The 13,142-nt window shown below is 42.1% G+C and overlaps 1 protein-coding gene across 1 annotated transcript in view; it reads right to left on the bottom strand.

Moving 5' to 3' along the window:
- The window catches only part of LOC139276156 (copine-3-like), a 151,479-nt gene that overhangs the window by 114,399 nt on the left and 23,938 nt on the right, over window positions 1-13,142 (bottom strand). The window contains exon 2 of the mRNA XM_070893714.1: window positions 1,122-1,182. The gene's annotated coding sequence lies outside the window, so the exon portion shown is untranslated. The remainder of the gene's footprint in view (window positions 1-1,121; window positions 1,183-13,142) is intronic.

Raw genomic sequence — 13,142 nt, 5'->3', positions numbered from 1 at the left:
CTTTAGCAAATTGTAAAATTGGATTCAATAAGTCTGATAATTAGTGGTCTAGCCATGAAAGCTGCTGGATTATCATAAAAACCCAACTACTTCACTAATATCCTTCAGGAACCTGCTATCCCTACCTGGTCTTGGGCTACTTGTAACTCCAGTCTCTCACAATATGGTTGATTCTCAATACCTTCAGGACACCAATAGATGTCAATAAATACTATCTTTTCAATGCTGCCCACATCTCAAGAATAAATTTTTAAAATTCTATATATATTCTATCATAGATAAAAATGCTTCATTTCTGTCACAAGTATTGTTAGGTGATGGCCCAAATCAGAACTGTTGTACGTGTAAGTGTATCTTTAAAAGAGTGCGATGTACAGAGATATTTTGCCAGTGACCCTTAGCTACCTTCACCCTCCATACTACACTACACTGAACCTGTTCCAACTAGTTAAGAGTCACCTATTGTGTATATCAGTGCTTTTTTTTACAATAAACTGGATCCATCAGATTTTAACATACTTCAAATCAGTCACTGGAACTTGATAAAGGCTGCAAGGACCAGTATTGTTCACTCCAAGAACAATAGTTAGTACCTAATTTGTGTAGCCGAATATGACCGAGTAACCAGCATTTCTTTCCTTCATCTACTGCAAACAGTTAAAATAAGCTTTTGCTTAATTGATAAATTATAAAACATTATGAAATTGCATTTTGCTTAACGAACCACTGGTTATACCAGCAGCACATGAATATTGTAGCTGTACTTTTACGTATGGTTCTTATATTCAGAATGCTTTCTCTTTACACAAATAGAACTTCTATTTTGTTTACAACACAATCTATGTTACAATAGGATGATGCAGATTTACACAACAAGTGCTCAGATAACATTACTATATCTCAATCATCACATTCCAGTGTAACAAAATGTATCACATGGTGTGATAACATCAATATCTGAACTAATTCTCCATCTCAGATTACTACAAACTTGTTACACCACTTGAGCAGAACTAAAACAGCAAGGACACTGTTTCTTTCTATATAGTCATTGAGGAAAACTATTATGATTTTTTTATTTCTACATGAAGGCACACATGAGCTTAATGAATTATACTTACTACCAAATGATTGAATACTTCTTTCCTCGCCACGGGTTTTTCTCCAATAGCATTCAGTTTCCTAAGGGAAAGAAAAGAGGCAGCTCACATGACACAGAACATCATACTATACCTTAGTGCTTATAATTAGAATCTGCATTAAAACTAAAAAGTTAATTCTGCCAGTTGAATAAGAAAAATATTAATTGGATACAGTAATAGTTGGACTTAAGGGGGGAGGGGATGTGTGGGGGTATAAATGAACACACGTGGCACACCATTAGGTATAATCTGAACGAGCAGTAAGAGATGGAATTAGGAGCTATGAACCACGCTTGGAACCTAAATAGGATGGCTCTGGTCATGCCAATGTTAAACTGAGAAAGTTCTGGCTCATCCACAACTTCACATCCGGCAAGGATTTGGACAGTACATTAACAGTCGTGTAGTTGGTGGTGGTAGAGAAGTAAATCATAAAAGATGTAAAGTTGGATGTCACCAATATAAATAATAAACTGCAGTTATATTGCACCATATTATGTCCCCAGGGTATTCCAAGGCACTTTACAACCAATGGATTATTTTTGAAGTGCTGTCACTGTTATTAGGTTATTAGAAACTGAAAAATCAAGAGAATTTGTTTTCCTGAGCTGAGCTTCCAAACCCATATCTTCTCCATCACCCAGACCGTCTACTTCCTCCTCTGTAATATCGCCCAATCCCACCCCTGCCTCACCGCAACCCCTCATCCATGATTTTTTTAACTCCAAATTCGACTATTGCAATGCTCTCTTGCCCGGCCTTCCATCTCCCACCCGCAGTAAATTTCAGCTCATCCAAAACTCTTAACCCGCACAAAGTACTGTTCACCCATCATCATCATCATCATAGTAAATAGTGTAGATGGGCGCAGAAAGTTGCAGATTATGTGAGTGAGAAAAACTGTGACAGATGAATTCAACGTGGGGAAGTGTGAGGTCATCCACTTTGGATCGAAGAAAGATAGATCAAAGTAGTTTCTAAATGGCTAGAAGCTAGGAACCGTGGAGGAGCTAAAAGATTTAGGGGTCCAAGTACAGAAATCACTAAAAAGCTAATGGACAGTTACAACAAAATAATTTAAAAGGCTAATAAAATATTGGTCTTTATCTCAAAGGGGCTGGAATATAAAGGGATGGAAGTTATGTTACAGTTATATAAAACTCTGGCTCGACCTCATTTAGATTACTGCGTTCAGTTCTGGGCACTGCACCCCAAAGGATATATTGGCCTTTGATAGGGTGTAGCACAGATTCATCAGAATGATACTGGGGCTAAAGCGGTTGCTTTATTCTCTTGAGTATAGAAGATTAAGGCATGAACTAACTGGGGTGTTTAAAAGTGATTAAAGGAATTGTTAGGGTAGAGAGAGAAAAACTATTTCATCTGGTGGGAGTGTTCAGAACAAAGGAGCATAACCTTAACATTAGAGCTAGGTGATTCAGGGATAATGGGCTCAAAATTGGCCAGGAGTTGCTCCGTTTTTTTTGGAGCTACTTGATTTTCCTGGAGTATCTTAAAAATCCACATTTTGCACATTTAATTTGCGCCAGTGCAAGTGAGTTAGTTAGGATTTTTTTTCGTTTAGTTTCGTTTTTTTCCAAAAGGGGGCGTTACCAGCCACCAACACCCATTTTGGCCACTTTGGACAGCTAATAGTTACTCCAAACTAACTTAGGCCAGCATATGTGGTCACTTGTGGCTGCACAGAAAACCCTTGCGGAGAGTTAAGAAATCAGCGCAGGTAGGTACATCGGAGGCCAGCAGGACTTAATGACTTGAGTAAAGAATGTGAATAGGATCAAACAGCTATACAGGACATCATATGATAAACTTCGCAAAGTTAATTTACTATACAATGGAAGCATTCATGGAAGCTTAAACTACAAAAATAAAAGAATTGGAGACAAAACATATTTACATAATTTTTCAAAATATCCAAATAAAAAAATAGAAGTACCTCCTTCTCATAATTCTTATGTTCTCCCAGCAGCCTAAGCTCACCCACCATCAGCCGCCCCTTATAAATAACCCTACCTCCCGGGGTCAGGGATCAGACCCTCCAGGATCAGAACAGCACCTGGGGTCAGAGATCAGACACGTCTGGGGGTCAGAGATCAGACACGTCTGGGGGTCAGAGATCAGACACGTCTGGGGATCAGATCTTCCCAAGGTCAGGGATTGGATCGCCCACGGGATCGGAACCCCCTACTCCCATGGGGTCGGTGATCGAACCCACCCTGCGGTTCGGAATTCTCCCCCCACCCCCCTGCCCTCAAAACTCCCCCACCCCCCACCCCGCCCTCAAAACTCCCACCCCCAACCCGCCCCACCCGCCGCCCCCCCTTCGGCCCCGCACCAACCTGCTTGATGTGGCCTTCTAGCCCGGGAAGGCAGCAGGCCGGCCTGTGCGGGAGGTCACTCGGCCTGGGATAGGAGCAGGACGCATCGGGTCACACGCTGCAGCACGCACACAGAGGCTGGGGGCAGGAGATACTGCACACGCGCGCGCACTCCAACGCGCATGTGGAGAGCTGCCGGCACTGTTTCTGGCGCAGGGCCCTTGCTCCACTTTCCAATCGACTGACCATGCTGTGCCAAGACCCGGGAGAGGCAACACAGTGGCCAAAATCGGGCGACAGTTTATCGTCGCCCTTTTCAGCCCACAAAGTCGCCGCATCTCTAGTGAGTGCGCCGAAAAAAAGGGGTGGGCCAATTTTGAGCCCAATGTCAGCAAGTATTTCTTCACACAAAAGGTAGTGGAAATCTGGAACTGTTGAGGCTACGTCCATTGAAAATTTAAAAATTGAGATTGATAGATTTTTGTTAGACAAAGTGTTGTAGGAGGTAGGCACCTTTAGAATATACCAGAATACTAGGCATTAGGCACCTGCTAGATATATCTAAACGCATATAAGTTTAAAGTGGCCACACATAAAATGGCTGCCCAGGCATGATGGGAAATCAGGTAGTCAAGCTGTGAACTGTTGAATGTTCAATGACCGAGCAATAACCCTGTGATGCCCACTATAGGAATGCCTTGGATGCAGGATAAGAATAATGAGGAGAGAACCCATCTCCCGTATTCAAGGCCATAAACCAATTAATTCCCCAGGAAGAAAGAGATAAGAGAACCCATCTCCTGTAAACAAGGTTATAAACCAATTATTTCTCCAAGAAGAAAGAACTAGTGAGAGAACCTATCTCCTGTAGTAAAGTTATCAATCAGCCCAAGCTGACAAGAGACGAACACATGGTTCCTGAGACATAAGGGGAATTTTTTGGGGTTAAAAGAACCTATATGTAATCTATAATCGTTGTGATTGGCTTGTGTCCAGCCGTGATGGGCTGTGTAACTGTAGTAAACTGTTTGTAACTGTTGTGAAACATATAAAAGTGAATGTAACCCTTTGTTCTGTGGAGAGAAGCCTGGACTCAGTCTTGTGATTTCCTCCCCGCTAAGCGTAATAAAGGCCGCATCAGCATTGGAACCGACTCTGAGTGTTGAGTGATTCTTCTGAGAAAACACTAACGCTAACCGTGGCGTAGTCGGCAGGATTTCCCGGAGTTGCTGGACGCCCTTGGAAAAACCCGGGTGAAAAAAAAAACTATTTTTAAGTATAAAGGGTGCGGAAGGTGGAAGCTGGTTGATCGACACGAGGAGACGGTCTAATATCTCAAACGCCTAGCCTGAGCCTGAATTAAGAGGACTTTTGTCCCACGTGACGGCCAGGAACCAAGTAGGCGTAGGGAACATACTTAGACCATGGGATCGTGATACCGAGAGACATCTTCCGGACCCAGTAGTGTAATTTGAAATACCCCGGGGTAGAACCAAGTGGTGTACAGCGGCTAACGGAATCCAAACCTGTGAACAGGGTCGGACCAACGGGCCGAGCGGTGGTAGGTAGTCGTTAAGGATACGTAGAGCACTGCGGGAATTGCTTAAACGCGTTTTTAAGAATTGTATAAGTTTGTGTAACAGCAGAACTTGTGACCTGACAGTAGCCAAGAGACAGTTTACTACAAGTCGCGCTAGAAAGAAAGCAGACCTCTGAGAGTAGATTCCTAACGGTACTAGTCCTACCCAGGAATGGCCATGAAAACAAGTAAACTCGAGTGGGGACCAGAAGGGTCGCTTACCCGCCACCTGGCGGAAAAACAAAAGCAGCTGATCGAAAAAATGATTAAAGCAGGGTGGAATCCTCAGGAACTAGTTATGTGAGGAATTATTTAGATAAAACTACGAATTCCCTGAAAGGTCATGGATCCAAAAATAGAGCCGGCCAAAACAAGAAGAGAGACTGTTGTAAATGTCTGATCGTTGAGTGAGAAGTGCCTGTGTGATTTTTGACTGCAGAATGAATTTTTTTATGTTTTCATGTTCCGAAAGCCTGGTTGGAAGAGGAATGCAAGTGTCTGTTTATTTTAGAAACAGAGTGAAAGTCTTTTTTTTAACCCTTTGTAGTGTTGTCCTGTATGTGGGAAGTTTTAAGACATTTAAGTTAGAAACGCAGGTGTGGATTTATTCGGATGATAAGTTACGGAGCTAGGAAAGTAAACAAATAAAGGATAGGTTTGTTGAGCAAAAGATTTATTTGACACGCTCACTTACTTGCCGAAAGAAAACATGCAATGATTGATTGGGTTGAAAGACATAAATTTAGTCTCGGAATGAGATAAAGAATGCTTTAAAAAAAAAGAGCTTTTAGCAAAAAAAAAAGTTTTAAATAAAGATTGAAATTACAAAGATTGAAATTACAAAGTTTGAATTGGGATTTTGAGATATTCAGAGAAGGCACAGAAAATACTGAGGTGGATTCAAAAAAAAAATTATGAAATTAAATCTGATCAGGTCAAACTTCTGGGCGAGTGGCGAGCTATCTGCGAAGGTGTAAAAGGGACTTTTGGAAAATGTTAAAAACAGCAAGCTTTAGTAACAACTTTGAAACTAGAGCATTTTGAGATAACGAAAGGCAGCCCTCAAACTCTCAAAGCTAGACTCCATTCCAGTTATGGAGAAAAAGAAAAAGATAAAGACGCCACTTTGAAAGTAAACAAATGATTTTAAATTAACAACTTTATGGAGTTACGAACCCTCCGTGTAAAATACAAAACCTAATTTGAAGAAAGAAAAAAAAGATGTAACGGACTAAATGGAAAAAGACATAACTTACTAAATACTAGTTGATATTTGCTGTGAAAAAGATATTGGTTTAATTAGAAGGGGAAAAAAAATTGGAATAGGTAAAAAACACTCTACATGTATTCGAATTTTAAATTATGAAAAAGTTTAAATGCAGTTTGAAAAGATTTCCAAAATGGACAGTGTTTATCAAAAAAAGTCCCGAACAGTCTAAACAAGCACGAGAGTTTTGAAGATAACGAGGAGAAAGAGAGAAATAAAAAAAAACAGAATTGAATTTCAGTAAACAAAATTGCTATTGTATGTGTGGTCTTGTTTTAAAACAATTTAAAAAAAAATTCTTTGGCAAGTACTTGAATTAGAAGTTAAGAAAACATTGGAGTTTACTCTAATGATTTATGCTGTTTTTAACGGATTCCTAATTTCGAAGCCAGTTTTGAAGGCACAAAGACTTTTTTTCAGACGATTACGTGAAGTCACATAATGACATCAGGTCTTCTTACAAACCTGGAAAGGAGTTAACCCTTTCCATTGACAGCCGTTTTATACTGAACATTATTAATTTGGATTTCTTAATAGGAAAAAAAAGACTCACCTAACAGAGGAAACAAAAATAAAAACAGAACTAGCTTATGTAATAATACTTGCCTGATACAATAAAGAAATAGATACTCAATAAAACAAATTGAAGAGTTAAAAGCTAAGATAAACAGGCTGGAAGAGATAACGGGACTAGACGGATAGTGCAGTGCGCAGCCATAGCACCATCACCTACGGCAATAGAGCCAATGTACCCCACGGTGGGTAGGTGTAGTCCACAAACCCAACCTAACGGTAAAGCAGACAGCGATGTTTGGAGGAATAGCTTTGGCCTTGGTCATAATAGGAGTTTGGGTAATATTTAAGTGGGTAAAGACATGGGCGCACGCCCTACAGATTCAGCTCGAAATGGTTCGATTATAACCTTGTGCTTCTGATTTTGCAGGGTGACAGGGACACTCGTAGAGCAAAAAACTTAACCCCTGGTGACGACCAGGCCGTCTGTTTAAAATTACAGATAATACTTACCGGAATGGGAATACGAAAGGCGCTACTCGTAATATGGATAGCCCTGCGACATGCACGTACCCTGGGCAACACTGACGGACAGCAGAGCACGCTGGAAATAAACAACTACATGAACTATAAAGTCTTGTTTAATTTAACGGACGGAATGTGCATCCCAGCAGCCAAGGACTGGAGCAAGGACAGGACTTATTTTAATGCATGGTTACAAGTGAATCCTAATAAGAATAAGAGTATGTGTACAGTGCTCCACGGGTATAAGGAGCAGATGCATTAAACGGAGGGATGTCAAAGGGCCTGATGAATGTACTTTCGGCATAATTTGCACGCCTCCGGGACAATCCCAGCAATCAGTCATCCGCAAGAAGGGAATGGGGCTGTGTGGGTATTACGAGGAGGCGGGGGCGGCTGCAATATCATTGTATGTATGTTTCTCACCCCCTCCGACACCGCGCCCCATAAGAACCACTACATTGCCCGAGGAACTGCCTTGTCCCATAACTACGAAGGGACCAGAGAATGGGATTGTAATGTACAACGAGGGGGAACTGTTGTATGATAATGTTAAACATGAAATTGTGCCTGTTCTGATCAATATTTCAGGCATCCAGATGCCGGAATACTGTACAGAACAGTCAAGGAAGATGTACAATGTATTAAGTAAAGTTGTAATGCAGCAGGCTGCCGATGCAATGGGTGCCAGTAGATTCCGGGGACAGGGGTCAGCCCCCAGGATAAAGAGGGAGATAGTTAATGATATTGCTACCGTTTTCAATACAGGGACCTCCGTAGTGAACTCGATAGACATACAAGGGTTAAATGAGAGGGTGGAACAGCTTAGAGGGATGATGAAGGGGTTATTAGAGAGTGTGGAGCAAAACCAGGAAGACCAAGCCAATCTAGGAAAGGAGGGTGCCGAAATCCAGTTGGATGGCATCTCAGTCCTGGAAGCTCACGCCAGAACCATCAATCACCTCATTGATAGAGAAAAAGAAGATACAGGAAAGCAAAGACAGGGGCAACTCTGTCACGCTTATGGTCTGTGGATGGTGGGACAGATCCACCACAATCTTGACCAGATCCAACGCGGGGAAGTACCCGATTGGATAGACAGTTCACATCTGGCTCAGTTGGCTAACCAGAGGGGGACACTGGATAACTGTACTCTGAAGGGACTGACCAGAGTATACCCAGCAATTCCAGATTGCCAGATGGGTAGGACTACCGGGATAGGGATAGTCCTGATGATCCCTATAGCCATGCCGGACTCAGGGCCGTTCCCCCTATACCAACGAGAGAATATCGGAATAATACGGGAAAATGTCTCCATACGCTACTACCTGACCACCACCTCTGCCGTTCGTCGAAACAACATACTTACCGGGATTTCCCTAGCAGATTGCAAGCAAAAGGGGGAAATCACAGTATGCCCTCACCCGGTGGGCAGAGGGGAGCTAGACGAGTGCGGGTTTAACCGAACCAACGGGTGTGTACTAGAAATAGTGCCCGCACACATGCACTTCGCGAGGGCAGGCTACGGAGGGAAGGGAAGATACTGCGTCTCTACTACTGAGCGTTCATTCCAGTATAATGACCTGCAGTGCCCTATACCACAGCCAAACTTTTGCTTTACACCACTACGACCTGTCGCGATCGGGCAAGCGCATATCACCCAGGTTAGGCGCCGGAAGTCCGAAGTTATTGAGGTAACCGATCAGCTCCATGATCATTTACAGGATTATGACGAACCAGATCAGGTCCTTATCCCACATCTAACCGAAGTATTACGAGAGTTGAGGCTCAGAGTGGGTCAATCCGTAAAGCTCTACCACCAACTACAAACTAAAATCAAAGTACTGGAAGAAGATACCGAGGTAGACTTACAAAGTCAGAGTTGGTGGAGAAAGGTCTGGGATTGGGGAATAAATGTGAATAATTTCACATATACTGGTCGGGATACAATTGATCTTAGCAACAACATGTGGCGTAATGGCCTGCCAGGCATGCAGACACCACGCACAACGAAGACGGACAAATCACCGTTCCCCGGATACTAAACAAGCCTGTTTTATAAGGGGGCAGGAGGATTTGGCCTTTGTCAATTCGATTTAAGCAACCGGGACTCCTGAAACCGCATGACTGGCCAGCACGTTGAGGCAGGGAGTACCGGGCCGTGCACAAAATCTAATAAAGGTCGAATGGTCGGTTAAAAGGGGACTAGGACTAGTCCCTTTACCGAAAGGGGGAGTTGTTGTAGGAGGTAGGCACCTTTAGAATATACCAGAATACTAGGCATTAGGCACCTGCTAGATATATCTAAACGCATATAAGTTTAAAGTGGCCACACATAAAATGGCTGCCCAGGCATGATGGGAAATCAGGTAGTCAAGCTGTGAACTGTTGAATGTTCAATGACCGAGCAATAACCCTGTGATGCCCACTATAGGAATGCCTTGGATGCAGGATAAGAATAATGAGGAGAGAACCCATCTCCCGTATTCAAGGCCATAAACCAATTAATTCCCCAGGAAGAAAGAGATAAGAGAACCCATCTCCTGTAAACAAGGTTATAAACCAATTATTTCTCCAAGAAGAAAGAACTAGTGAGAGAACCTATCTCCTGTAGTAAAGTTATCAATCAGCCCAAGCTGACAAGAGACGAATACATGGTTCCTGAGACATAAGGGGAATTTTTTTGGGTTAAAAGAACCTATATATAATCTATAATCGTTGTGATTGGCTTGTGTCCAGCCGTGATGGGCTGTGTAACTGTAGTAAACTGTTTGTAACTGTTGTGAAACATATAAAAGTGAATGTAACCCTTTGTTCTGTGGAGAGAAGCCTGGACTCAGTCTTGTGATTTCCTCCCCGCTGAGCGTAATAAAGGCCGCATCAGCATTGGAACCGACTCTGAGTGTTGAGTGATTCTTCTGAGAAAACACTAACACTAACACAAAGGTATTAAGGGTTACAAAACCAAGGCAGGTCATTGGAGTTAAGGTACAGATCAACCATGATCTAAATGAATGGTGGAAGAGGCACAAGAGGCTGAATGGCCTACTCCAGCTCCTATGTTTTCTATTCCACTTGGCTATGGCAGCCAAGGAGGATAACATCAATTTAGAGGCAGAAAAAGTTCCTCGTAGTCTTTTCACTTGTGAATAAGTGTCAATAGCTCTGGACATTTCCCTCGTACATTTACTGGAACATAAAGAAGTTAGCCCAAAATACCTATCCATACCTTGCTGCCATCTATCTCACCATATCCCCCAACTTTCCTTCTTCAAAAATGAATCCAACTGTAATTATTTTTGCTATGAGTATTGAGATGTCCTATAACGGAATGACTCCTGCCAATTAACCCAAAGCTGATTTCAATGACCGCAAGCTGCGCAGAAGCGTTCTGCACATTAATCTGGAAATATCGATGATGTTTCTGTTTGCCCCGCTCCCTGTTCCGAACATTTCAACCCCGCTCCCTTTTCCCCGACACTGCAGCCCTGCTCCCCGCTCCCATTCCCCACCACTTGGGATCATTTAATTTTCAATATATTTCAAACTGAGCCTCTAAACTTTCTCCAGACAACATGGTGTACACATTATTTTATAAAATTTCATCCGAATTTAAAAGTAAACAGAACCTATACAAAATAAGCACTTCCGACATGATTGTGACAGCCTCTTCATGGAGCAAGGAACAGTCACTACAAACAGTTGCACCGCATAGTTTCACCCAACAGTTTTTTTTCCAAATTGGAACCACCAAAAAAAACAGACTGCGCATGTGCAACTACTTCCAGTTCGTTGGCAACAGTCAGGTCCTATTTATAAAAGGTTTGAATGAGTGGACAGAAATAATGAATCACATTGGTCCCACTCTATACCATCTACTTGTCAAACATGATTTAGAGGATATAGCTAATCCATTCTAAACAGCATCCATGGCACAGATATGAGAAGAAATAGAAATATTAGAATCACGAAAACATTTTACTCAAAATGGTACCATGCAGCTTTTTCTAAAAGTAATTCCCTTCAGCTAAGCCTATTCCTCTCAGAAGTACTGCAGCACATAATGGAAATACTTCTTCCCTAAAGTATTGAGAACCCCAGTTAATTCATGGGAAGGCTTAACATGGAGTGTAATGTGCTTCCTACAGACCAATCCATTAAATTGCAACATAATAATTCAAACTAAAATTATTGCATTCTGGCTCAACATTTGGTCCAAAAGCAGAACCACTTTTAAATATTGAAAACAAACAATTATGAGGAAAGATCTTCGACCTGAAATATCAACTGACTTATTTCTGTTTCCAGTTCTTTCTGTTTTTGTTTTCACATTTTCAGCAACTGCAGTATTTTGCTTACTATTGAATATTGCCCACGTGTCAGGTAGCAAGCAATAGCCAGCCTCCGTGCACTCATTAGATGTAGCCAAAGCATTATAGGCCTTAGAAGAGGCATGCATCCATAATAATTAGGGAATATCATCTCATGCCAAATCATAAAGTACTAGCACATCTCCGGTGTCATTGCTCATATGGAGTCAGAGATTTCAAAGAGCAGATAAGTTATGAAAACAGTATTACCAAATAAATTGTCTTGTCCACATTGGGAATAGCCCTGGGAGCACCTGAAAGAGGGCTCAGGGTCTGACAGTAGTGGATGGGTCTCAGGGTCTAACGGTCTAACAATATTTTGAAAGAGCATCTCAGGGTCTGGGAGCATTGGGAGGCAAGTCCGAGGATTCTCGGAACAGGAGTAGGTCATTTAGCCCCTCGAGCCATTCAATGTGATCATGGCTGATCTGTGACCTAACTCCATATTTGCCCCCACCTTTGCCTCATATCCCACTGGACCAAGACCTAGCTCTGTCAAGCCCGTGTGGTGGCTGGTGTGCAATGGCCACCCCACGTTAAAAAAAATCCACGCACAGGCATCTTCCACCCTTCAGGATGTAGTTCGGGTCCTTCATTGAAACACCTGTGAACTCGTCCTTTTTTTGGCATGGAAGCAAGTCATCCTCGTTTCGAGGGACTGCCTATGATGATGATAATACCTATGAGTAACAAAAATCTATCAATCTCAGATTTAAAATTATTAATAGCATCAATTGCCATTTGTGGAAGAGAGCATCAAATTTGTACCACCCTTTGCGTGTAGAAGTGTTTCCTAACTTCACTCCTGAAAGGCAAACCAGTAGAAATAGTTTCTCTCTATCTACCCTATCAGATCGCCATAATATCTTGAAAACTTTGATCAAATCACCCCTTAATCTTCTAAATTCTAGGGAATACTCTTTCTGCCAGTCCCACACAGCACAGGACCAGCTTTATCAATGTTAAATTTTGTGCAACTGTGAATGGGCTGTGCAAGAGGAACATTGAATACAATCCTAGTTAGTGTAATCTTTCTTCCTAAGTTAACCACTGGCGTCCAGGAATCATTCTGGTAAACTATACTGCACTCCCTCCATAGCCAATATATCCTTCCTAAGGTGTGGTGCTGAGGATTGAACATAGTACTCCAGGTGTGGTCTAACTTGGGTTTTGTATTGCTGCAGAATACCTTCTACCCCCTGTATTCCAGTCCTCCAGATATAAAGCTTATCATTTTATTAGCCTTTTTGATTATTTTCTGTACCTTCCCATGATATTCTAGTGATCTATGTACATGGACCCCCACGCCTCTTTGGACCTCCACGGTTTCCTGCTTTACACCATATAGAAAGTACTCTGGGCTATCCTTTTTAGATCCAAAGTGGATGACCTCACACTTGCCTACATTGA

The sequence above is a fragment of the Pristiophorus japonicus genome, chromosome 1 (assembly GCF_044704955.1).
Source record: "Pristiophorus japonicus isolate sPriJap1 chromosome 1, sPriJap1.hap1, whole genome shotgun sequence".
Classification (NCBI taxonomy): Eukaryota; Metazoa; Chordata; class Chondrichthyes; family Pristiophoridae; genus Pristiophorus; species Pristiophorus japonicus.
Note: the sequence above shows the minus strand (reverse complement) of the source record. Positions and strands in the feature narration are given on the sequence as shown.